Here is a 27,847-nt window from a genome sequence, read left to right as displayed (position 1 = left end):
GTGGTAATTAAAATACACCTGTCTGCGGTGTATCTTCTTCCTGCCCTCTTCCTTGAAACGGAAAATCTTGTATTGTGTGCTTTTAGTTTGCCCTGATGGCTGGAGATTTAAGTGTTTAATACCTTTACATTTCTATAAAACATGATTAGCATGGCTTCTCATAACCTACCTGATCAAAGAAATACAAGCGATCACTTCCACTAGTTCTTTGCGCATTACAAAAAGTCATCATTTCTTAAAAACAAAACATAATCCAAGTGATTTTTTGTTTTTAATAAATCGCATGTCTTTGTAGGCAACTCTAATTGTTGTGCTGAAAAGTCCACCTTGCAGTGGTGTTCGTAGTATTTCGCGTGCTTTGTTGTCTAGACACGGCGCCCATGTGCCAAATGCGCGCGTTACGCACTATTAATGAGCGCGGCAATTTGATGCAGCAAAGAAAGTGATGATTCCAGCGTGTCATCCGTCAGGAATGGTCACATTACCAAGAATGTTGTCCTCCAAATAATACGTTAAGGTAGTGCTGCTGACAGTATTGTGTCTCAAAAACGCACACGTACTAAATTTGATGCATGCGGCAACAAACAGGTGACGATCGTCTTGCGCTTTATCCGTGTCGAGTAGTTGCGCTTAGATCATCTAAAGAGCTCGTTATTGGCTCGGCTGCCTCCTGCACACTTTAGTGCTCTGAGTAACGGAGGCTCCCCGGAGCTTTATGCGCCACTTCAGCTCTCAGAGACTGAGCATGGCGGAGCCACAGCACCAAGTGGACGCGCAACTTCTCAATGGGAGCGACTTGGACCTGCAGAGAGAAGAAGCAGTAACCTCTGAATCAGCGAGGAGAAAGAAGAAAAGGAAAACAATAACAACACCAGGTGATATGCGCCACTTTTCACGTAGAAAATCAGGGAGAAAACTGCACAATAATAACGCGCCTGTTCAATCTCGATGCAGCCTCAAAGCATAAATATTCGCGGGACACGAGACTTTTTAAGCAGGATGTTATTTCTGTGCAGTTGCCACAGCAACTGTGTATGCGTGTGGTGTGCGCGCTGATCTGTCTCCAAATTTAGTGTGATGTCAAAACAGATGGATCAAATGTGAGTGGAAAATTGAATTGCACTCTACATAACCAATAAATTGTCGAAAGAAAGTGTGCACACTTTTGGCACAATAAAATGACAAACCAAAATAACTAATTGTAATTGCAGAACTATTTCCCATAGGGAAATTTAAAATCCCACATAATGTGGGTTATTGAATGCATCTGAGTACAGGTCAGCTTGTGCCAACACACCATTGTCTTTAAAGGTCCAAATCCTATACTGCTGCATACAGTATGCCCTTGAGGGTATTGACTCCAAAGATATAGAAATTATGCACGCACTCTGCCAACTTTGGGTGTAGGATGCTTTTTTTAAACAAATGGGCTCTGAACCATTCACTCAGTGTGTGTGTGTGTGTGTGTGTGTGTGTGTGTGTGTGTGTGTGTGTGTGTGCGCGCGCGCGTGCACATATGCATTTTTTCTGTGCATATCTGCTCACCTGCACATGCATGCACACTGATGCATGACTTTGCAGCAGGAGTAAATGAGACTGAGGGTGATGATGACAGTGGAGGTGTAGTCAATGTGGCCAAACAGTTTGTGCAGCAAATCTTGGAGGAGAAAGAGGAGGGCAGAGAAGGTAAATCTTTGACCCAAATGCATCAACATCTGCAGTAAATGTACTAAAGATAAAAGCCCCAACTATGCACAAGTGAAGTTCTGTCTGTACACCATAAATGATGCCAAAGCTACTATTGATATGTCTCACTTTATTGATCATATTGAAACTAATGATGCTTTTCAACAGATGGGGAGGATCACAGAGAGAACTCAAGTGTAAAGAGGAAAAAGAAGAAGAAAAAGAAGGGATTTAAGACAAATTCCTCTGAGCTGCAGAATGCATCTCTGCAAATGACAGTTCATTACAGTAACAGAGTTTTATTTGCTACTGACATAACACACATATCACACAACAGTTCTTAAAATGGTAAGAACCACGTCTTAGTGTTTCTTATTTTCGAAGTCAGTCTGTATTCTGGGTTGACGACATCAGTCGCACTCATGTAAATACAAATGTGCAGTAAAGCAAAGACTTAATTAAAGTGGACAGACATAAAGGGGTCATTTTCTCCCAGTTGCTTTTGCACTGTGCAGTGTACCTCTAAACCTTTACAAACTACAGGGCACTTAAGGCTGGTTTTCACTGCTCCAATGTGGGATCATCAGCATCACGTTTGGCTGATACAGAAAAAAATATTACAGGTGTGGAGGCTTGCTGATGTACTAATGTGCAGCCTCACCATCTTGCAAGCACATGTTGTCTCTGCTGCATGGTGGGCTTGAACCACAACAAAATAATGGAAAACAAAACTAGGGAATTTCATGTTTAAACCAAGTGTGGCTTGCAGCAACTTCTTTCCATTTAAAGCACCACACATAGAAACAAGTCATTTCTTAGACACCTAAAAAGTCACATTCTTTTTCATTCTGTTCAGTGTTTTTTTGTTTTTTGTTTTTTTTGTTGTTGTTGTTGTTTTTTTTTTGAGTGATGGGGGTGACAGCCAATCAGAGTAGAGCAGCACTGTGATGTCGGCTAGTCTAGCCAGCTGCAAACTCCATTTGTGTGTAAATCTTTGTCATATATTATGTAAAAGCTAGCAAGAAATAAACACTTCTAAAACTGAAAACGTTGTTTTTGTAACCTGATAACACCTCTGGAGTGATTTACAAGACATTTCGCGGACATCAGCATGTACGCTAACTTCCGCTAACCAAAGCTAACTTTCACTCTTGTCAAAAGCTCATGTACACGCACATGTAGGCCCTCCTGCAGACACCTTTAAAACGTAAATATTGTTTATGATTGATTGATTGATTGAGGGTCTTTATTGAACATGTACAAATTGTATGTAAGGATAGTAGGATCTTAGTAATTAATTAAACAAACTGCAAAAAAGGCAATGCTCATATGGCCAGGGATATTTTAGCATTATATTATATTTTGGCTTTTGGAAACAGTGCATAAATATGACCCTTTTAAATATGTGCATGTAACACAGGAATATTAGACAAAATGTGATAAGACTCAACCGGTAGAATGAGACATCACAAAACTTAAACCCACTGCACAAATGCAGTCAGTCTTACATTTTTCCTATACTGAAAAAAAAAACTGTTAATGAAGGCTGTAATTACCTCAAGTCAAAATTTAAAAAGTGCTTCAGTCAGTCACACTCAAATGAATGAGGTAGACACAATTCAACTAAACTAACAGTAATGCCAACTTTTTGACAAACTTAATTAATTTTAGTGTTACCCATTGAAGCAGTTTCTTCAGTGTTTTTCAGTGTATAGCAGTGTTTTTCAGTGTAAGTGTTTTCATGTTGCTGTATATTTCATTGATATATTTAATGTACTACATGCCTTACTCCCTACCACTAACAGAGTAAGCATACACTGTTAAAAAGCAATAAAAAAAAATCTGAAAATTCTGTTTTGTTTTTGTTTGTTTGTTTTTTTGAAGATACATTTACAGAAAGCACTGTAAATTTTACAGTATGACACCATTGTAATTCTTTTTAATTAGTAAGATGAGAATGGGTCAACATCAGCCTTGAACCAAAGAGGTTATGTCTTGGAAGGAAGCATACTGTTTGCACCACCTTTATGTTACATGGGATAAACTAATCTGAAAATGTAATGAACTGCAGAATCTATTTTACATTATTGATATTTATCTTATGCAATTCTAAAGGTACATGATTTATTTATAAAATGCCACATATTAACATACTTTGTACAAATATGGTAAAAATATGTTAATATGGCAATATGATATCCAATCGTTATATTCTCAGAGTGTTTCCTATTGTGAGGCAGCACATTGATGGAAGCATTGTGTGCATATATCCCAAGTTTAACACTACCTGAGGCCCAGTCACCTTATGTTGCGAGAGACATGACAGGAAAAACCAGATCAACATATGGATTGCATCCCAAAATCTCCTCTGGTTGCCTGAAAATTGGATTCAAGTTATAATAAGTACTAACTGCACTGAAATTCTACATAAATAATTAGTTTAAAACAGCATGATAATGTCAATTTAGCAGAAAAATGCTGTTTGATTCACTTGTTTATTAAAATGTAAATTTTTGCAAATTACAACAGCTATATACTGTAAAATTGACAAGTTTTCTAAAGGAATTTAGGTATTTTAAGTTTTTTTTTTTGTTTTTTTTTTACGTAATTATTGGGACCACCACAGCTGATGGTTTTGTTTTTTTGTTGTTGTTGTTGTTTGTTTTTTGTTTTTTTTTATGTAAAATGTTTTTTTTTGTTTGCTGTTGTTTTTACAGTGTAGAATTAATGGATTGGTCACTCAGTGAGTCGGTGCATATGAAAAATTTCCATAACTGTGTAATAACTATTGCACATTCAACTGATAAATTTTGTGTTGTGATAAATACAGGTGAGGACCAGTAAACCTCCTGTTTTGGGTGTTGCAGGTATCTTTTAACATGCACATGGCCATGGAAAGAAGGAATCATACAGGCCTATCAAGCTGCTTATGAAGTCTTGTTGCTCATCACAGGCTCCTGGTGGCCACTCAGACCACTGCTGCTTGCTGTAGCTAGATGAGAATAATGTCCTGAACACATGGAGACTGACTCCTATTTTCTTGTCTCCTGCTTTCCTCTGCTTCTCCTTCTCTGTATCTGGGCTACAGCAAAAGGACAGACTGACCCTCCCTCTGTTCCAATTTGTGAGCTCTATCCCAATGGAGACTTTCCAAAGGGAGAGGAGTGTGAATACCCCCCATCAAAAGACAGGTGTGTGACCTCCACATATTCACTCATACTCAGCAACCTAGCACTGGGGGCCATTTATATTTAGGCTTTCTGCTTTCCCACTTACTCATTTTTAGACAAGACATATATGTTGTAAGCGTTTCCTTTTCAGTGGCAAATGAAATACTCAGCATATTTGGTCAAGCTTTTAAAAGGAGACTCAACAACTCTGCTAGAGGATTTTGGCGGGATGTCATCTCCTCATTACAAATATTTGAATGAGGAGACAATAATGAGGTCCTTCTCTGTATGGCTAACCCATGCACCTCCTGCCAGGCACAACGCTGTTTGGCGGTGCACCAGTGAAGAGAAGCGAGCTTTGGATAGGGCTAACGAGGAGATGTGGAGTGATTTCAGACAGGCAGCTGAGGCCCACCGACAGGTCCGCACCTATGTGAGGAGCTGGATCAAACCAGGGATGACCATGATCGACATCTGGTGAGATATGATATGTTTGAGCCACTTGTATATTTGAACTCTTCCCTCGTACTGACTTCACTTAAGCCGGCTGTACAATACACAAAAAAGTGAGTGGCATCTACAACATGGCAGCAGAAATGCACACCATATGGCATAGTATATACAGAGCAACTGCATTATGATCATATTTGTTAGTAATTTGAGAACGTGCCACAGTATGCTAAAAAAAAATCCTGCAATGCCAATTTCTCATATTAAATCATTACATGTATTGTATGTTGTTACATACATGTTATTAGAGTCAGAGAAGCATGTATAGAGGCACACAACATCAATACTTAAATACATGTTTCCCTCTGACCAAGCAAAATCTATTACATGCAAAGTGCATGAATTTCCATATTTACGATTCACATACAGCGAGGCAAATAAGTATTTGATACACTTGATTTTGCAAGATTCCTACCTACAAAGAATGGAGAGGTCTGTAATTTTTATCATAGGTGCACTTCAACTGTGACAGACAGAATCTAAAAAAAAAACACAAATCAGAAAATCACATTGCACGATTTTTAAATAATTACTTTGCATTTTATTGCATAACATAAATATTTGATCACCTACCAACCAGCAAGAATTCTGTCTCTCAGAGACCTGTTAGTTCTTCTTTAAGAAGCCCTCCTATTCTGCACTCTTTACCTGTATTACAGTGGCTTGCAAAAGTATTCAGCCCCTTGGTATTGAACACATTTTAATTTGTTTATGCCATTTCAAATACAAAAAGTAAACCAGGCTTCTCATTTAAATAATTCTAAAATTATCTTCCTTAGACTCAAACTCAAATTAAATCAACTTGATATAAATTAATTAAAATATAAAAACCAACATGATGGGTTGCATTAATGGGCCCCTTTGGTATAATACTTGTAAATAACAATTTTATTGCCAGCTTTCTTCAAACAAGTCAGGGGATGGATACATGAACATTTCCAAGTCACTGAATATGTCTTGGACGTTATTTACACCAGTTATTAAGAAATGTAAACAGTATGGCACTCTATGGTAAATCTGTGTGGAGGAGACAGTTCTCAAAAACTGACTGTGTTGTGTGGGCCGCTGAAGAGGAGGTACTGCTGGCCCACCATCAGAGGGCGCCCTGCCTGGAATGCGGGCTTCAGGCACGAGAGGGCGCTGCCGCCTCACAGGACAGCCGAGAGTGACAGCTGTTACTCATTAACTCCTGATAGCTGTCACCTATCATCAACTCATCCTCCACTCCATATAAGCTGGACGACATCTCCACCCCGCTGCCGAGATATCGTTTGCCTTTGAGGTATTGTCTCAGCCGTGTTCAGTAGGTGCTACTGTTACTAGTTATTGTGTTCCTGTTTTGGAGGTGGAGGTGTCTTACCCACCATTAAGGAACTGTCGCTGATTGTATTGCTGGGTGTACACACACCCACACATAACTGTTTCTGCTTCCTGCCAGCAGTACCAGATCTGACAGCCGGAGACGGTGGCCACCTGGGGACTCGGAACTTGGCGGCTCCAGTATTCTCCGGGTTCGGTGGCAGTGGAAATCGTGTGGGATCCGGCTCTTCTCTGGACGGACGTCTTCTATCCTCGAGCCTGCCCACATGTCAGCTTAGTACATTTGACTCTGTCCAAATTCTGTATTTGTCTGTATTTTGTTGTGCACGCTTCACAACAGCAAAGTGTTGTAATTTTGGCTCATCTATTGTCCGTTCATTTACGCCCCCTGTTGTGGGTCCGTGTCATTACACTTTCACAACAGACTGTGCGAGAAGGAGAAGAGTGAGGAAAGACACCAAGACACCCAGACAACCCAGAAGACATTACAGGTTTCTGTGGCTGTGATTGAAGAAATTGTGCATAGTGCATCTTTTGCATTTTCTATCACCAGTTATACAGCTTCATGATGAAGTGGTACAAAGGAGGATTATCTTTCACCAAAACATTAAATCTAGGCTTACATCTCAGATGTACCCTCTGGCAAATTCTAGCTGAACTTTCAGGTCTTCTTTTTAATAAAACCCTCCTCTGTACCACTTCATCATCAAGCTAACTGGGGATACAAAATGCAAAACATGCACTATGCACAATTTCTCCAATCACAGCCACAGAAGCCTGTAATGTCTTCTGGGTTGGCTGGGTGTCTTGGTGGCTTTCCTCACTCTTCTCCTTCTCACACAGTCACTCAGTTTTTGAGAACTGTCTCCTCCACACAGATTTACCATAGAGTGTCATACTGTTTGTATTTCTTCATAACTGATGTAAATAAAGTCCAAGACATATTCAGTGACTTGTAAATGTTCATGTATCCATCCCCTGACTTGTCTGAAGAAAACTGGCAATAAAACATTATTTACAGGTATTATACCAAAGGGGCCCATTACTTATGCAACCCATCATCTTGGCTTTTATATTTTTAATTAATATATATCAAGTTGTAGATATTTACTTTCAGTTTGAGTCTAAGGAAAATAATTTTACAAATGTTTATACTGAGAAGCCTGATTTACTTTTTGTATTTGAAATGCCATAAATTAAAATGTATGAAATACCAAGGGGCTGAATAATTTTGCAAGCTACTGTAATTGCACCTGTTAGAACTTGTTACCTGTATAAAAGACACCTGTCCACACACTCAATCAATCACAGTCCAACCTGTCCACCATAGCCAAGACCAAAGAGCTGTCTAAGGACACCAGGGACAAAACTGTAGACCTGCACAAGGCTGGGATGGACTACAGGACAAGAGGCAAGCAGCTTGGTGAGAAGCAACAACTGTTGGCATAATTATTAGAAAATGGAAGCAACACAAGATGACTGTCAATCTTCCTCGGTCTGGGACTCAATGCAAGATCTCACCTTGTGGGGTAAGGATGATTATGAGAAAGGTCAGAACTACACGGGAAGACCTTGCCAATGACCTGAAGAGAGCTGGGACCACAGTCACAAAGATTACATTAGTAACACACGACGCCATCATGGTTTAAAATCCTTCAGGTCACACAAGTTCCCCCTGCTCACGTCAGCACATGTCCAGGCCCGTTTGAACTTCACCAGTGACCATCTGGATGATCCAGAGGAGGCATGAGAGAAGGTCATGTGGTTAGACCAAAAGAGAGCTTTTTGGTATCATCTCCACTCGCCATGTTTGGAGGATGAGAAGAACACCGTCCCAACCATGAAGCATGGGGGTAGAAACATCATACTTTGGGGGTGTTTTCTGCAAAGGGGACAGGATGACTGCACCATATTGAAGGGAAGATGCATGGGGTCATGTGTCACAAGGTTTTGACAAACAACCTCCTTCCTTCAGTAAGAGCATTAAAGATGGGTCGTGGCTGGGTCTTCCAGCATGACAATGACCCCAAACACACAACCAGGGCAACTAAGGAGGGGCTCCATAAGAAGCATTTCAAGGTCCTGGAGCTGAAACTCCAAACCTGAAAGATCTGGAGACAATCTGCATGGAGGAGTGGACCAAAATCCCTGTTGCAGTGTGTGAAAAATTGGTCAATAACTACAGGAAACATGTGACCTCTGTTATTGCAAACAAAAGTTTCTGTACCAAATATTAAGGTCTGTTTTTGTATCAAATACTTATTTTATGCAATAAAATCCAAATGAATTTTTTTTTTTTTTTTAAATCATACAATGTGATTTTCTGAATTTTATTTATTTATTTTTTTTAAGATTCTGTGTCTCACAGTTGAAGTGTACCTACAATAAAAATTACAGACCTCTCGATTCTTTGTAGGAGGTGTGGCGGATGGGACTTGCAAAATCGAAAGTGAATCAAATACTCATTTGTGTCACTGTGTATCTCCGTTTTGTTATCCTTTCCTCTGTTTCTGGCAGTGAGCGTCTGGAGGACTGCTCCAGGAGGCTCATTAAAGAGAACGGGCTGAAAGCTGGCCTGGCCTTCCCCACAGGCTGCTCCATTAATCACTGTGCTGCCCACTACACCCCAAACGCAGGTGACCCCACCGTGCTGCGCTACGATGATGTCTGCAAAATTGACTTTGGAACACACATCAATGGTGAGAACTAATATCTCCTTAAATGCTTTACAGTGAAAAATGAGAAAGACACACAAATTAATTATGTTTATTTAAATTAAGATAAGGTCACATAAATTTTACTTGTTAAATTAATTTGGATCACCATAATTGATAATCACTTTTTAAGTTGGTTCAACAATTCTATTTTTTCATTGTGTCAAAATTATTGTTCTATGAGATCAACTGTTTCTCCTGTATGCTTGCTTGTCATTCAAACGCACATTATTCATCAAACATATTCTGCTCATTACTGTGGAAAACAAAAAGTCTCCTACAGTAACTTTTGCAGCAAACAGTTTTCCTTTGATATTTTCTAGAATTTACAGAAATGGATCTGTGGACATGTCCTGCCCAGCAACTTGCAAACACACTGACTAAAATTTCTTCAGATGTTTTAAAATGACAAGTTACTATTATTTCTACATGCTTAACAATACCAGGGATGGGGATAAAAACAGTTGAAGACACGTGTTCTTAATTACCAAAATGTTTGGTCTTCCAGGTAGAATAATCGACTGTGCCTTCACTGTCACTTTCAGTCCAAAGTATGACAGACTTCTGGAGGCTGTGAAAGATGCCACTGACACCGGTATCAAGGTAGCACCTCTTCCACCGTGCATAAGGTTTTCTAATGCTGCTAGTAATAAACCCCAACTACAGCAGCACTCTTTAGAGTGCATACATCCACCACATGCCAACAATTTAACAATTTATCCAGATTCAAATATATTTACATTTGCAATCACAACATCATCTCCAAAATAGTAACATTTCCTCACTGACAACTGTGATATTGAACTCTGCAATCCTACCCAACACCCAGTCCAAGCAAGCACTGAAGAGAGTAGGAGCCAGAACACCTAATTAAATGGTAAATGGACTGCATTATATAAGCGCTTTTCCATCTGCATCAGATGCTCAAAGCGCTTTACAATGATGCCTCACATTCACCCAAACATACTCACACACCGATGTCAGGGTGCTGCCATGCAAGATGCTCACTACACACAAGAACTTTGGGATTACGGACCTTGCCCAAGGGTCCTTAGTGATTTTCCGGTCAGGCTGGGGTTTGAACTGAGGATCCTCTGGTCTCAAGCCCAATGCTTCACCACTAGAACATCACTTCCTGTTTAACTGTGAAGAAGTCAGAGACTCTGGCCATGCTGCTTATGTATGCTGCTCTTCTGCATTGTGTTGTCGACTCCTTCCACTCGGGATGTGAACTCACAATCTCGGGCATGGGTGGTGAGGGCTCTAACAAGAAGGCCAAAAACCTGGGTTCTGACTTTATGGTCAGAGAGTCATTTTAGCTGTTGGGGAGTGAGGTTTACTGACTATTGTTGCACAGTGATTCCTGCTGGCCTCCATCAAACTCACTCCCCCAAACCGCACTTCTATCCAGGTCACGAGACCAATGTAGCAGCTGTACTCATCTCTCATGTGTGTTGTGATGACTCCTCCCACTGAGGACGCAAACTCACGATCTCCAGCATGGGAGGTTTACTGGCTACTGTTGCACAGCGACTCCTGCTGGACTCCGTCACACTCACAGCACACACAGTATCTGTATAGAGGCTGGAAATGATGTCCAGCAACTTGGGAATCCCAGAAGTGCTCAGGTCATCCCACAGAGCAGAGATCAAAGAAGTACTGCTGGGATACAGTAGTTGATTTAATTTTTGTCTGTGAAGTTATGGTCACAAGTACAACCCCAATTCCAATGAAGTTGGGACATTGTGTAAAGTGTAAATAAAAACAGAATACAATGATTTGCAAATCATTTTCAACCTATATTCAATTGAATACACCACAAAGACAAGATGTTTAATGTTCAAACTAATAAAGTTTATTGTTTTTTGTGCAAATATTTGCTCATTTTAAAATGGATACCTGCAACACGTTTCAAAAAAGCTGGATCAGTGGTATGTTTACCACTGTGTTACATCACCTTTCCTTGTAACAACACTCAGTAAGCGTTTGAGAACTGAGGACACTAATTGTTGAAGCTTTGTAGGTGGAATTCTTTCCCATTCTTGCTTGATGTACGACTTCAGTTGTTCAAAAGTCCGGGTTCTCCGTTGCCGTATTTTGCGCTTCATAATGCGCCACACATTTTCAATGAGCGACAAGTACCCGCACTCTTTTACTACAAAGCCACACTGTTGTAACACGTGCAGAATGTGGCTTGCCATTGTCTTGCTCAAATAAGCAGGGACATCCCTGAAAAAGACGTTGCTTGGATGGCAGCATGTGTTGCTCCAAAACCTGGATGTACCTTTCAGCATTGATGGTGCCATCACAGATGTGTGATGGGCACTAACACACCCCCATACCATCACAGATGCTGGCTTTTGAACTTTGCACTAGTAACAATCTGAGTGGTCTTTTTCCTGTTTTGTCCGGAGGACACGACATCCATGATTTCCAAAAACAATTTGAAATGTGGACTCATCAGACCACAGCACACTTTTCCACTTTGTATCTGTCCATTTCAAATGAGCTCGGGCCCAGAGAAGGTGGCAGCGTTTCTGGATGTTGTTGTTGTATGGCTTTCGCTTTGCATGGTAGAGTTTTAACTTGCACTTTAGATGTAGTGACGAACTGTGTTAACTGACAATGGTTTTCTGAAGTGTTCCTGAGCCCACGCAGTAAGATCCTTTACACAATGATTTAGGTTTTTAATACAGTGCCGCCAGAGGGATCGAAGGTCACGAGCATTCAGTGTTGGTTTTCGGCCTTGCCGCTTACGTGTAGAAAGTTCTCCAGATTCTCTGAATCTTCTGATTATATTATGGACTGTAGATGATGGAATCCCTAAATTCCTTGCAATTGAACGTTGAGAAACATTGTTCTTAAACTGTTGGATTATTTTTTACGCAGTTGTTCACAAAGTGGTGATCCTCGCCCCATCTTTGCTTGTGAATGGCTGAGCCTTTTGGTGATGCTCGCTTTATACTCAATCATGATACCCAGAATTAGTGTCCTCAGTTCCCAAACGCTTATTGAGTGTTGTTAGAAGGAAAGGTGATGTAACACAGTGGTAAACATACCACTGTCCCAGCTTTTTTGCAACATGTTGCAGGCATCCATTTCAAAATGAGCAAATATTTGCACAAAAACAAAAAGTCTGTCATTTTGAACATTAAATATTTTGTCTTTGTGGTGTATTCTATTGAATATAGATTGAAGTGGATTTGCAAATCATTGCATTCTGTTTTTATTGACATTTTACATAATGTCCCAACTTCATTGGAATTGGGGTTGTACATGGATCTGAAAATCTTGTTAAGAATAATCCTTGCAAGCACCTTTTCCGGCACAGAGAGCAATGTAATACCCCAGTAATTATTGCAATCCAGACAATCACCCTTTCCTTTTTAGAAAGGGAGAGCAAGTCCTTTATTCCCATCTGTAGAGATGATACTGTGTCAAAGACTGAGGTGAACCTTGTTTGTAATGCCAGGAGAGCATCTCCACCTGCCTGTAGGAGCTCAGCTCTAATATCACAGATCCCCGGAGTTTTCCTGGTGTACTGCTTTTGCAATATCATCTGATATTTGGTGGCTCAGAGTTGAGTGAAAGATCAAAGACCCAATAAGTGACTAGACTGGACCTGTAGAATGGGACGTCACAAAACTTAACCCCTTAACGCCCGAATTTATATAGCTGTATATAAAAAAAATGTTTTGTGTGTGTTTTTGCCTTTAAGTAGATGGTAAATAATGTTGAGATTATTAATTTCACTTTTGCACAAAAACTAGATAGTAATATTGGGTATTCTGGTAATGACTTTATGTTATAATGTTATAATAATAATGATGGTATGTTGCAAATTTGCGACAACAGGCATACAGGTCAATTTGGTAAGTTGCATATTTGAGTCAGAGATTGTAGCATATATGCGACGATGGGCATTAAGGGGTTAAACCCACTGCACAAATACAGCCAGGCCCTTACATTTTTCCTGGACTGAAGATAGAGAACTGTTAATGAAGTCTATAATTACCTCAAGTCAACAAGATCTGAGTCAGCCTAAAATGGTAATCCATGTATGAAGAACAGGCACTTGAAGTTAGTCATTAACTGATATAACGATGCTTTCCTTGTAACCATTCATGCCGATCCACGACTTAACATGAGGTGCACAGAAATATGACTAATACAAGTAAATACAACATATGATTCATAACTACATACGTAAACTACTTGTTTTCTGCAACCTGGACATAATTCAGTGTAAAGTGAGAAATACACGGATTTATAGAAACAGCAGTTTTAAAATAACAATGATACAATATTACTGCACAGTTCTTGTTGTTGTAGTTATTAAGGAAATATTTGTCAGCTATGTGGAAATAATTATTGATAGTTTCTTTGCTTGTTGTTTAGCAAATTCAAAATTTGAAACTAAAGCCTTACCTCATTGCTTATATTGGACCATTCCGACTGTCTGTATCTGTCAGTTTGCAGGAATTGATGTGCGTCTGTGTGATGTTGGTGAAGCCATTCAGGAGGTCATGGAGTCTTATGAAGTGGAGATAGACGGGAAAACATATCAAGGTAACATGGACACATTTAGAGCACTTTGCTGGTGCAGCTTCCTGTTGATTTAAACTGTATGTGTTGTTCTCTCTGTAGTGAAGCCGATCCGTAATCTCAATGGCCATTCTATTGGACAGTACAGGATACATTCAGGGAAGACGGTCCCGATTGTAAAAGGTGGAGAGGCCACAAGAATGGAGGTTTGTGCACTCATATAGGTTATCATTCGACTATGAAACAGTTCACTACATTCAGTGTATTACTACTATCATCAGGTTTTTTTTGTTTGTTTGACTGGTGGTGGGGGGAGGGGGGTTTGATGTCAATTTTCTTTGATTACATGGATTGTCATGATTAGAGTGCCTTGACTGGAGCGTGGCATCAACTCAGAACATGGCGCGATTTTGGGTCTAACTGTGCTGAACTACTGAATGGACCTTTAATGTTTTCAACATTTTTAAAAAAAATCATTTAACCACATACAGCAACACATCCAGGTACAGGTGCTATAAAAATAAATATAAAAAATAGTTAAGCTATCAAATTTACATAAATTTATAATTTATGATTTATTTAATTAATTTAAAGCCTGATTTATGCAGCTGCTGCTATTTAACTCCGTGTCATGCAATGACATACGTGACAGTTTTAAAGTTCTTCGTCTCTGGATTATGCTTTATTACGGATTAATTTGACCCTCAACAAGCTTTTCTTTCTACAGTCATCACCTCCAAATCAAAGGTAAGCTGTACATTTTCCTCTTTTACCAACTTCGTGCTGTAAATGTGATGCAGACTTTTCTGATCCATTTATCAGCGTGCACACTATAAAACTATTAAAATATGATGGCAGATGAAGGATTAAAAGCAGATAAGTGTCAAAACACAGCCTTTTGTGTTTGATTTAACAGGTGCACGTCCTGGCTGTAGGTCTGAGTCGGAACACCATATGAAAAAACTAAACGGTCGGACTTTAATCACAGAAATGACTCCTCTCCCACTTTCCACAAATCGGCGAGTGTCAGAGCTGAACTTTATTTTGTACCTCTGCACGTCCAGACTGCTCTGAGTTTTTAATGGAAATACATTGTGATCGGATGGGACATTTTATTTGATGTGACTGAAAAATCCACTGTACAAAATCCGTTATATATTGTGTTTATTACATGAAAACAATACAAAAACTTTGGGACTTTTTTGTCTGGTGACTGTGAATTTCTGGTTTATAAGACGACGGTTTAGGTGAGTTTTACTGCACATGGGAGTGAACAATAAATTTACCTCACAAAGCTTTGATGATGATGTCGGCTTCCATCCCACACGGCTGACTTTATTTTCCCAAATTTTTCTTCTGTTCGGATCTGAAGGAAATCTGTACATCTTGAAGCCCTTGTTGTGACTGTGCATCCAAATGCACACCAACCCAGCATTTTCAGCGAATAAATAAATAAAATAGCTGGATTTACATGCAGGCACATTAACAGCCAACGCTATTTTTGCCCAGCGACACTGGAGTGACCTCTCCAGGGTGCAGGATGCTCTTCGCAGATGACACTGCCCTCACTGCTCACACAGAGGAAGCACTGCATCAACTCATCACCTGCTTTGCGGATGCCTGCATGGAGTTCGGCCTCACCATCAGTCTGAAGAAGATCAATATTATGGGCCAAGATGTCAGCAACATCCCTCAGATCACTATCAACAACAATATTCTCGAAACTGTCGAGAATTTTACCTACCTCGGCTCCACCATCTTGAGCAACCTCTCCCTGGATGTTGAGCTGAACACGTGAATTGGCAACGCAGCATCAGCAATGGCCCGTCTTGCGAACAGAGTATGGGACAACACCATGCTGACGATCAGCACTAAGATGAAGCATGTGTGCTGAGTACCCTTGTCTATGGCAGTGAAGCATGGACCCTATATGCCCGCCAAGAACAGATGCAGATGGAGCCAGAAACTGTCAATAAAACCCAGACAATCAATTTACACGAGGCACTGCTCCTGAAAGGACAGTGTTGTTCTTAATAGACTACAAATGATCGTGTCAACCACTGACATCTTCAAGTCTTTATTAAATTTGTTCTTAGTCCCAATGGAGTGTCCATCAATTACATCATATGCATTATAGGCTTATTATTAATGCCATCCAAATCATCATCAAACATTAAGCTGTTCACATTTCACATCTTGTAGAAGCATTTCTGCCCCTTTTTAAAAATGTGTTCCGATGTTTTTAACATCCACCTCAGCCACATCCCCAAGTCTGTGCCTTTGTAACAGGTTATCATTAATCAAATAAGGGTCAGTTTGAAATTAATATATAATTAAGCTGTCAAAAAAAAAAATTCAGATATACAATAGGCATAAAATACAAATTGGGTGTGAAGACCAGTTGTTGTTTTCAACTATGTAGAACGTCACATAAGAGGTGAAAAAAATAAGTTGATGAAAAAGAACTGGGATAGCCAGAGAGATGAAGAAAGTAGACAGGAGTATAAGGAGATGTAAGGTAAAGTGAAAAGAGAAGTGGCAAAAGCTAATACCCCTGTCTCATACTAGAGGCAGAATGAGCCCTACTGGCACCCGAATGAAAGTTCTACCCACAGTCGGGAAGTGTCGGGGTGCATCCGATAACATCGGACAGCAGTCTGAGAGCAGTCAACAGTCATATAGCTAGCCTGGATGTAGAGCACATGCACTCAACACTCGAGGTGCTTTCGAGGTGGAAAACACATTGAATGGCGGTTGATGTACAGTCTGTCCGCAATCTGACTGCAGTCTAAATAATCATACGGCATGATAACAGTATTTGAAGCATCCTGATAACATTCAAGTGGCAATTCTAAATGTCCCGCCACGTCAAACCTGGCTGAATGTCCTGAATGTGCCTGAATGCATTACAAGTGCTCCCCTGGAGCTGCTGGAATATATCTTGTGGAACCACAATTGGACCACAATTACACGGCATTGGAAGTGCAGTCACATTATTCTGACAGCATTGTGGCAGCTGTCTAGGTACACCCACTGTATCCCACCCACATATGAACTGCGTGCGGAAAGCATAGACACGGGTACATGTAAATAATCCATGTGCACTTCATCCCCTAATGGCTGGTCTGTCCAGCATTTCAGGGTTACTGTGACATTATAACAGCCGGCTATTACATTATTGCATATTACCATTATTACTATTATTACATTGCGCAATCAAAACGAAAGCACCGTGTGTCATTGCGGGTCAATACGTCTCAGAGCCACAGTGCACTGCGCACATCTGGACAGGCTGTTATATTACAGATACATTGTCATTCCCCCTATAGGTTAGATAATGTATGTGAAATAATATGATCATCATAGCTGTAACAGGATGTGCAGGTTGCACCGTGTTGCTTGCCCCACAGTGAGTCGATGCATGTCACAAGCTTGGCGCGGCGCACCACAATGCAGCTGAATGGGATGTGACAGCTGTAATACACCCATCCATCCATCCATCCATCCATCCATTTTCTTCCGCTAATATGATGGCTAATATTATGTCATGATGGCTAATACACCCATCATGACATAAACACAATGTACCTCTGTAGGAGGAATGATGGGGCAACTGGTTTGCCAGATCTTCACAACATAAATAAAAATCTGAATGTCTGTCCCTCCCGACTGTGCCTCGAAGTTTGACTCTTTTTTTCCCCATTCGCCCTGATTCAGCCTCATTTCTGCTCATTTGTGCTAAGTGTGACGGGGCCCTAAGGAAAAGGCATAAATGGTTTAATTTCAATTTATTTTCATTTATATAGCACCAAATCACAACAAGGTTGCCTCAAGGCACTTCACACAAGTAAGGTCTAACCTTACCAACCCCTAGAGCAACAGTGGTAAGGAAAAACTCCCTCTGAGGAAGAAACCTCCAGCAGGCCAGACTCAAAGGGGTGACCCTCTGTTTGAGCCATGCTACAGACACAAATTACAAAACTATTCACAAAACGAACATACAGGAAATGTTGCTGGTGCACAGGACGTTTTCTGGAACAGATACCACACCCATCTCTGGATGGAGCAGGACCTCAAACAGAGAGAAAAGAAAAAAAAGCAGAATCAAGCATCAGAACGACAACAAATACAGTGTAATTTGTCAGGTGATCGCCGGCCACTATCCCTAAGCTTCACTAAAAGACCCAGAATTTAGATAAAGATGAAGTCACAGCCTGCTCCGTTTCCTAATAAAATGAAGTAAAAGAGTAAGAAGCATAGAAACATACTATGCCAGTATGCTAGCCAAACGAAAGGGAAAATAAGTGCGTCTTAAGTCTGGACTTTGAAGTCTCTATGGAATCTGACTGTTTTGAATCTGATGCAGGGAGATCATTCCACAGAACAGGGGCAGAATAAGAGAACGCTCTGTGACCCACAGACTTTTTATTCACCCTAGGGACACTAAGTAGTCCTGCACCCTGAGAACACAAAGCCCGGGCCAGTACGTAGGGTTTAACTGGGTCAGCTAAGTAGGGAAGTGCCAGTCTGTGAACAATTTCATAGGCTAGTAGCAGAACCTTAAAATCTGATCTCACTGGGACAGGAAGCCAGTGAAGAGACGCCAAAATGGGTGTAATGTGATCAAACTTTCTGCTTCGTATCAAAACTCTGCCAGCAGCATTTTGAACCAGTTGGAGAGCCCTAATGCCGGACTGCGGATAAAACAGAATATTGCAGTAGTCCAGTCTAGAAGAGACAAATGCATGGATCAGGGTTGCAGCATCAGCCATAGACAGGATGGGACGAATCTTCGCTATATTTCGCAGGTGGAAGAAAGCAGTCCTCGTAATATCTCTAATGTGGAGGTCAAAGGACAATGCAGAATAAATATTAACCCCAAGGTTCCTCACGTTGTCACTGTGATGTCTGACACATGAGCCTAGGCTAAGCGTTAGCTGGTCAAATTGATGCCGATGTCTCACTGGACCAAGAACCATCATTTCAGTCTTATCAGAATTTAAAAGTAGGAAGTTGCTAGACATCCTGCTTCTTCAGGTTTAGGTGTAAACAATAGAGTTTCATAGTGCGGTATTCATAAACTGTCCATGACTCACTGAAGGTGTACAAGGTTGTTCTGTGCCTGTAGCTTTAAATGGAAAGGAGCTGTTACTCGACCTGCCCCCTCTCTCTTTCTGTGCCTCACACAGAATGTGTGGATTTGTATCATAAACAAGAGCTCAGATACGGACGTCTGTGAGATATGTTATGGACGTCTAAAATGAGATATTTTAAGTAAAAATGTTTCTTTAAAGGGAAGTTTGTGCATGCAGAGTTACAGAATTTTGGAACTTCAGTTGTGTTTACCATGAATTCCAAACCATGAATAAATAAATTTAATTTAAGACCATTTTTGTTTTGTTTTTTAATAATCATTTTTTAAAGTGTGATCCCTTTCAATCAACTTGTTCTGTGTTCCTGCTGTCTCTCAGGAAGGTGACATTTATGCCATTGAGACATTTGGCAGCACAGGAAGAGGTGCCGTCCACGATGACATGGAGTGCTGACATTACATGAAAAACTTCAACGTCGGACATGTGCCAATAAGGTTAGCTCTGCTATTTAATCTAACCAGTGTCCTTCCACAAAATAGTACTCGTTAAAATTATATTATTAGTCATCTGCCAGTCCTTTATTTTAAAATTTAATTATCTCCAGAGTATAGCATTTGTTTGTTTACAATTACAGATACAGTTTGCACCACTTTTTCCTGTTCTGCAGGCTTCCGAGGGCTAAACATCTGCTGAATGTGATCAATGAAAACTTTGGCACTTTGGCATTCTGCCGCCGCTGGCTGGACCGTCACGGTGAGAGTAAATACCTGATGGCACTGAAGAATCTGTGCGACCTTGGCATCATTGACCCATATCCACCTCTCTGTGACATCAAAGGCAGCTACACTGCCCAGTATGAGCACACCATCCTACTCAGGCCCACCTGCAAGGAGGTAGTGAGTCGCGGAGATGACTACTAAGCATGCAGGAAGAGCAACAAACCTCTTCATACTAACATCAGTTATGCATTATTTATGTTGCTTTAATAATACTTTAATTGTTTAAGCAACGGCAGAAGTAGTGATGGCAGTAGCTTACAATTTATTTTATCCAAAGAATTAAAGAACAAACATATTAAAGGCATATCATTCAAATTTTTTATGTTGTTGTTGTTTTTATGTTGTTGTTGTTGTTATGTTGTTGTTGTTGTTGGTTCATATATATATATATATATATATATATATATATATATATATATATATATATATATATATATATATATATATACATATATATATATATGTGTGTGTGTGTGTGTGTGTGTGTGTATTCCTTTTAAAATATGCAAAGCAAATATATGCAAAAGAATAATGCAAAAATGTTTTGTAAACACCTCATGCTATGCTTTACTGTCTTGTTAAGAACTTAAGAGGGCAAAATTGCTGCTATGGAATATTTCTATTTCTATATTTATTTGCTCTTTTATAAGAAATAATTGTTGTAATTGTTGAAATAACAGTGTTGTTGATCTTTCAAAAAATACTTGTATACACAATAAATATCTGATGAAATTTCTCAATAAATGTGAATAAGTAGAAGTAAGTTTGTAAAACAGTTGTTGCTGTTTAATTCTTAATTGTTTATTGTAGGTTGTGGTGGCCTGAATGGGTCGTCACCCCTTTGAGCCTGGCCTGCTGATAGACCTTGCTCCTGTGAAGTGCCTTGGGGTGACATTTGTTGTAATTTGGCCATATACAAATAAATTTGAAGTATTTCCTATCTAGGCCATGAGGGCTATTGGCAGAGGCAACCCTGACCAGGTTGGGACTCTCGGCAAGATTTTTATCTGAAGCCCCTCTTTCTTCTTACTTTGATTGACCATCAGTTACAAAGATGTCAAACTGTTGTGCTGACTCCACTGGTGGAAACGAGTGTGGCTGTGGCTGACAAGACTAACTCTTGAGGAGCACACCTGTGGATAGTAGGACCACTGGAAAGATGCAGTGGGGGATGCAGTTGCAGCTGAGGCCTTTCGGCGTGTTCTGGCATCGTTGATCAGCTTCCTACGGCTGCTTTCAAAGGCAATACAGGCTGTGTGTGTAGTACTACACCACTTAGCTCTGTCTTTAGCGCAAGACTCCAGCTCTTTTGTAGAGATGTCACAGTACTTCAGTCTGTCCTTGATGCAGTCCTTATAGCATTTCCTTGGATGTCCTGTGTTTCTGTGACAGAACCCCATCAAAGGTCTGAAATTGAATGCGAGAGCTCGCCATGCGAATCACTTGACCTGTCCAGTCCAGTTGTGCTTTCATAATCAAGGCATCCAGGACCTCCAAGTTTGTGACCTTGTCTTGCCATCTGATGCCCAAGAGGGAATGTATGGCCCTCATGTGGAAACGTTCAAGCTGCTTCAGATGTTTCCTGTAGGGTGTCCAGGTCTCACCTCCATACAGGAGGCTGGTGAGTACAACTGCTTTGTACACCTTGATCTTGGTGTTCAGCTTGATGTTCTTGTGGGACATCACACAAGTACGGAGGTGGCCTAGAGACTAGCTTGCCTTGCTGATGTGGGCTGCAATTTCCTTATTGAGTGACCCGTCTGAAGAGATGGTGCTCCCCAGGTACTTGAACTGGTCAACGACCTTAAGCTGTGTACCATCCATAGGAGCAGGGGCTGTGGATCCAGGAGCCAGCTAATGAAGGACTTCTGTCTTGTTGAGGCTGATGGTGAGTCTGAAGAGACAAGCAGCTTCGGTGAACTTGTTGGTGATGATTTGGAGGTCAGACTGCAAGTGTGCCATGAGTGCACAATCGTCAGCAAATAAGGCCTCTAGTATAAGGCGGTCAAGCATCTTGGACTTGGCATTTAGCCTGCAGAGGTCAAAAGGAGAACTGTTCAGTCTGTATTTCAGATACACACCTTTCACCAGGTTGTGCATGGCGTGATTCAGGACACACATGAAGGAAAGGTTGAACAGGCCTGTTGCAAGTACAACCCCTGGCAAAAATTGTGGAATCACCGGCCTCGGAGGATGTTCATTCAGTTGTTTAATTTTGTAGAAAAAAAGCAGATCACAGACATGACACAAAACTAAAGTCATTTCAAATGGCAACTTTCTGGTTTTAAGAAACACTATAAGAAATCAAGAAAAAAAGATTGTGGCAGTCAGTAACGGTTACTTTTTTAGACCAAGCAGAGGAAAAAATATGGAATCACTCAATTCTGAGGAAAAAATTATGGAATCACCCTGTAAATTTTCATCCCCAAAACTAACACCTGCATCATATCAGATCTGCTCGTTAGTCTGCATCTAAAAAGGAGTGAACACACCTTGGAGAGCTGTTGCACCAAGTGGACTGACATGATTCATGGCTCCAACACGAGAGATGTCAATTGAAACAAAGGAGAGGATTATCAAACTCTTAAAAGAGAGTAAATCATCACGCAATGTTGCAAAAGATGTTGGTTGTTCACAGTCAGCTGTGTCTAAACTCTGGACCAAATACAAACAACATGGGAAGGTTGTTAAAGGCAAACATACTGGTAGACCAAGGAAGACATCAAAGCGTCAAGACAGAAAACTTAAAGCAATATGTCTCAAAAATCAAAAAAGGTACAACAAAACAAATGAGGAACGAATGGGAGGAAACTGGAGTCAACGTCTGTGACCGAACTGTAAGAAACCGCCTAAAGGAAATGGGATTTACATACAGAAAAGCTAAACGAAAGGCATCATTAACACCTAAACAGAAAAAACAAGGTTACAATGGGCTAAGGAAAAGCAATTGTGGACTATGGATGACTGGATGAAAGTCATATTCAGTGATGAATCTCGAATCTGCATTGGGCAAGGTGATGATGCTGGAACTTTTGTTTGGTGCCTTTCCAATGAGATTTATAAAGATGACTGCCTGAAGAGAACATGTAAATTTCCACAGTCATTGATGATATGGGGCTGCATGTCAGGTAAAGGCACTGGGGAGATGGCTGTCATTACATCATCAATAAATGCACAAGTTTATGTTGATATTTTGGACAATTGAAAGGATGTTTGGGGATGATGAAATCATTTTTCAAGATGATAATGCATCTTGCCATAGAGCAAAAACTGCAAAAACATTCCTTGCAAAAAGACACATAGGGTCAATTTCATGGCATAGGGTCAATGTCAATGAGCAGATCTGATTTGATGCAGGTGTTAATTTGGGGGATGAAAATTTACACTTTATTTTTTTCTACAAAATTAAACAACTGAATGAACATACTCTGAGGCCGGTGATTCCATAATTTTTGCCAGGGGTTGTACACAGCTGTGCTTGACGCCATTGGAAACTTCAAAAGGCTCAGATGTTGTACCTCCAGAGATCACGTGGCCCACCATGCCATCGTGGAAGAGGCGGATGAGCTGGACTAATTTCCTGTGGCAACCAAGCTTTGCAAGAATGGTCCAGAATGGTTCCCTGTTGAATGTATCAAAGGCCTTTGTCATGTCAATAAAGACAGTGTAGAGGTCCATGTTCTGTTTGATGCACTTCTCCTGGATCTGTCTCACCAGAAAGACCATGTTGATGATGCTACGTCCTGGTCTAAATCCACACTGGGCTTCTGGTAGAGTGCATTCTGAGATGGCACCATCAGGTGGTTCAGGAGGACATCTGCAAGGATCTTTCTGGCAATGGACAGTAGGAGATGCCATGGTAGTTGCCACAGTCTGCTTTGTTGCCCTGTTATTGAATGGGATACATCAGTGGCATCTCTGAAGTCCTGTGGCATTGCTTCCTCTTGCCAGATGCTAATCAAGATTCCGTGGAACACTTTTAGGGCTCTTGGGCTTGCCACTTTGAAAAAGTTGACAGGAATGCCGTTCCTGCCTGGTGTCTTGCCGCATCTGGTCTGGGCAGTGGCTTTCCTGACTTCATCCAGAGTGAGGGGGAGGTCAAGGTATTCAAGCAATGGTTTCTGCTCTATTGCATCCAGCGGCGCTGGGTCAACCGTAGAGGGTCTGTTGAGAAGATCAGAGAACTGCTCGCACCAGTGTTCAGTGATACTTTCCCTGTGCTTTAGCAGAGTGGACCCATCAATGGAGAGGAGCAGGGGTGATGCCAGGTTTACAGGGACTGTATACAGCTTTCAGCAAGCTGAAGAACTCTTTAGAGTTGTTGGAGTCTGTGTGCAGCTGGACTTCCTCAGCCTTACGGTTCCACCACCTGTCCTGCATATTACGGAGCTCACACTACGACTTGCACTGCAAGTGCTTGAAGCGGTTATGCCTTTCTGTAGAGTTGATGTCATTCTGACAGTCAAGGAATGTATTTCATTTCTATTCTAGCAGCTTGCCAATCTCTGCATCATTCTTGTCAAACCAGTCCTGGTGTACTCGGCTCCTTGAACCAAGCATTGACTTTGCTGTCTCTACTACCATTTGCTTGAACTGTTTCCACTTGTCACCCAGGTCCCTAGTCAAAGGTCCATGAGTAGTGAAAGCCTGTGTTTCTGTCCAACACTCGGCTCCTTGCATGGCAGGGGTCACTCTGATATTATGTACATCCTGCCTGCAGACAATGACATAGTCAGTAAGATGCCACTGCTTTGATCTGGGATGTATCCATGTGGTCTTATACTTGTTGGCCATTCTGAAGCCGATGACAGGAGCAGCCTATTGCTGTTCATGTTCCCAATTCTATGTGCACCTATTACTCCCTCCCAACTCTCATGGTCACGCCCTATTCTAGCATTGAAATTGCCGAGTATGGGGTGTTCTTCATGAGTGAATCCAAGTTCTCATAGAAAGTTTCCTTGTCTTCCTCTCAGCTTTGCAGAGTGGGGGCGTACACAGGAAATTTTGCTGAGTAAAATTTACTCTGCTGGAATAACATTTGGTCCCAATCTAGAGTTATTTCGAATCCAATTACATTTTTTACGCAAATCTGATTGGTTAATCGTGTGACATAATCAGGCATATAATATCTGTGGAATGGAACAAAATGTATTACTCCGCGCCCTGACCGGTGTTCTGATGAGATGTCATTACTGTTGAATGTCATTCCTGTACTCCGCGCACAACAGTGCATGCGTGCACTACTGCGCGTGCGCAGTATTGTCGGGACGCGGAACTTTCGAGGCTCACAATTCGTCAGAACACCGCCTGCATGCTCTGCTAGCTGTTAGCATTGTTAGCTCAGAGTGAGAGAAAATTGCATGCCGCCACTGAAATTGGTGAATTTAAGCTACTGTACAAAAGTATTGATGTGGATTCTGATACAGAATTACCATTTCACATTTGATGGATTTGATGGATTTTCACATTTGATGGATTACTCCGCGCCCTGACTGCTGTTGGAGAGACAGCTCGCTGCTTCACGGTAAGCCTACCGTCACCGACCGAATAACCTACAGAAAAATAAACCGTGCAAATGATGGAACTGGTTTAGAATGGGAATAACCCCTTTGTGTCTGATGATGTGTCAGACGCTCATGATGTTACATACGGTTGAAAATATCTGTTTTATAAATAAAACTCCTTTCACTGGCTCCGCTACGCGTCACAGGTAAAGCAATATTTTTGACCGTATATCCCAGCATGAATGTCTGACACATCATCAAACACAATAGGGTTATTCTCTAAATATACTCTACCACAGGGCTAAATCAACTCAACATAGTGTAAAATCAACTCTTATTGGCGAAAAACCACTTGCATTGACTAGATGTGTCGCCAACAGAACAGTCTGCCCTTAAACTCGATTCGCCCCCTTCACTGCACATGCGTCATCACCCATGGCTCACTGATGATCACGTCGTTTCTGCTTAGAACTGCACTCCAGTCATCATCTGTCTCAGTGACAGATATTTGAAGCTTTTGTAGAACAAACATTTCCACATAAATTCAGCATTATTTCATCAGCAAAGGTGGAGGAAGCGATCACAGCACCGAAGCTACATGAGCTGCTAGCTGTTGCATTCACTGACCCTCCGTCATTTCAAAGCGTCACGGATTAATGGCCTCGTTTCTGCTTAAAACTGAGTAGAATGATTTAAGAGGTTTTATCTTGTCATCTGATGGTTAATAATCCCATTAATCCATTTGATCACTTAGGGTTAAGTCCAATCATCACCAAGCATCTGAGCTCCAAAATGATGCATGCGCAGTGGAGGGAGGGTGGGGGGAGGTGTTCAGTCGGTGACACTGGTAGAGCTGATTTCACTCTACAATAGAGTGCTTTTTACTCTAGAATAAAATATCCCAACAGAGTAAATTTTAGTCAACAAAATATACTGTGTAGGCACAAATGATAGTGATGTAGCAAGATAGTGCAAGTGGGAAGCTGAGCTTCATGAGGAGCTCACTGATGTCTGTTGGCAGGTTGGGAATCTGCTGAAAAAGTGCCATGTGGATGGTGAAGCCCTCTCCGTGAATCCTGTCATCAGTCTGAGCTTTTCCTTTCCAGAGGAAGGTGTAACCCCCTGGGGTTCACAGATTGACTCTTCATCAGCAAGTCTGATCTTGCTGACAGCAGCAATGTTGATCCGTTAGCGAGCTAGTTCCCGGGCAATAAGGGCTGTTCTTCTCTGAGATCTCGCTGCTCCCTCTCTGTCCATAAGGGTGAGCACATTTCATGTGCCAAGAAGTAGTTTTTTATGTCATTTTCGACTGCATTGGAGGGTTAACTGCCAGCCGCAGCATTCGGGCCAGTTAAGTGGGAGGGGAAGCATTTGTTTGGGAGACCTTTTCTAGCCCCCTCCCTTGAAAAGGGTGCACAGTGCTGTCCCTAAAGAGGGCTGCTCAATCACCTGGGCATGCTTCTTTGCAGCTCTGGTTTGAAGGAAGAATGACCACTGGTCTCCAGGCTGCCTACATGCAGGTTTGAGATTACGACTCCCTGTAGAAACCGCTACATGTCGCTTTGCTTCTCACCTATTGCCGTAGGGCTTTAAAATGTTGTGAGGAACACAGATTCATAGAAGTTAGAAGTTAAGCACAATAACCTGTGCGTGAGGGTGTTTAAAGTGGAAGGGTCGTTGCACAGGGACAATTCCACTTTCTCAGCCTCAGAATTCAGTGTCCAGTGGTATGAAGAAACGTCATGACTGGAGAACTCTTCAGCTGCAGGAGACATCAGAATGATGGCAGAGTTTACCACCAGACTGCCTTCAGCTCTTCAACGCCAGCTCTTCTGCCTCTGTCTTCTCCCATAGCCTTTTCAACTCTGGAAGATGCCCTCAAGGCAGAGGGTTGAGTTGCTATTTACCTGTGACCGTAGGACCTTTGTGGCCAGGACGGTGGTGGGATCAACCCACAGACGGCTTGCACTAAAGACCGCTCCTCTACCAGGTCAGCCAAAGGGGAATTCTCCGTTAGCCAAGCTAGCAGGATCGTCTTTTCAATCAGGACCCTGTACCTTCATCCCGTTACATATCTCCTCACCATTTTTGACTTCATCCCAAAGTCACAGGTGCATTTAAGCATGTTCTGTGACTACCCACATCCTGCCGACAACGCCAATTGTGACCGTAGGACCTTTGTGGCCAGAACGGCGGTGGGATCGAACCCCAAATGGCTCGCACTAAAGACATTCCTCTACCAGGTCAGCCAAAGGGGAATTCCCCGTTAGCCAAGCTAGTGGGAATGTCTTTTCAATCAGCACCTAGGACCTTCATCCCGCTACATACCCATAGCTGGGGGTTTGGTTCATGGGCACTAAGGCATGTCCACACACTGGTGGGCCTAGAGTGCCGCGTGTCTAAGGGCCAGACCTCCTCCGAGAACATTGCAATTTTACCTGGAGCCGCAAGAGTACCCAGGATCCATCTGTCACCACTAGAACGTACTGCATAGGTCTTGTTGTGGAGAGGCTATGTACTGGCAGG

The 27,847-nt window shown here is 41.5% G+C and overlaps 1 pseudogene; it reads left to right on the top strand.

Annotated features, from left to right (window-relative positions):
• Window positions 1–301: 301 nt before the first annotated feature.
• LOC117515555 lies at window positions 302–19,982 on the top strand (annotated as a pseudogene).
• The last annotated feature ends 7,865 nt before the right edge of the window (window positions 19,983–27,847 follow it).

The sequence above is a fragment of the Thalassophryne amazonica genome, chromosome 8 (genome assembly GCF_902500255.1).
Source record: "Thalassophryne amazonica chromosome 8, fThaAma1.1, whole genome shotgun sequence".
In the NCBI taxonomy this organism is placed as follows: Eukaryota; Metazoa; Chordata; class Actinopteri; order Batrachoidiformes; family Batrachoididae; genus Thalassophryne; species Thalassophryne amazonica.
This window is presented reverse-complemented; position numbering and strand designations above follow the sequence as displayed.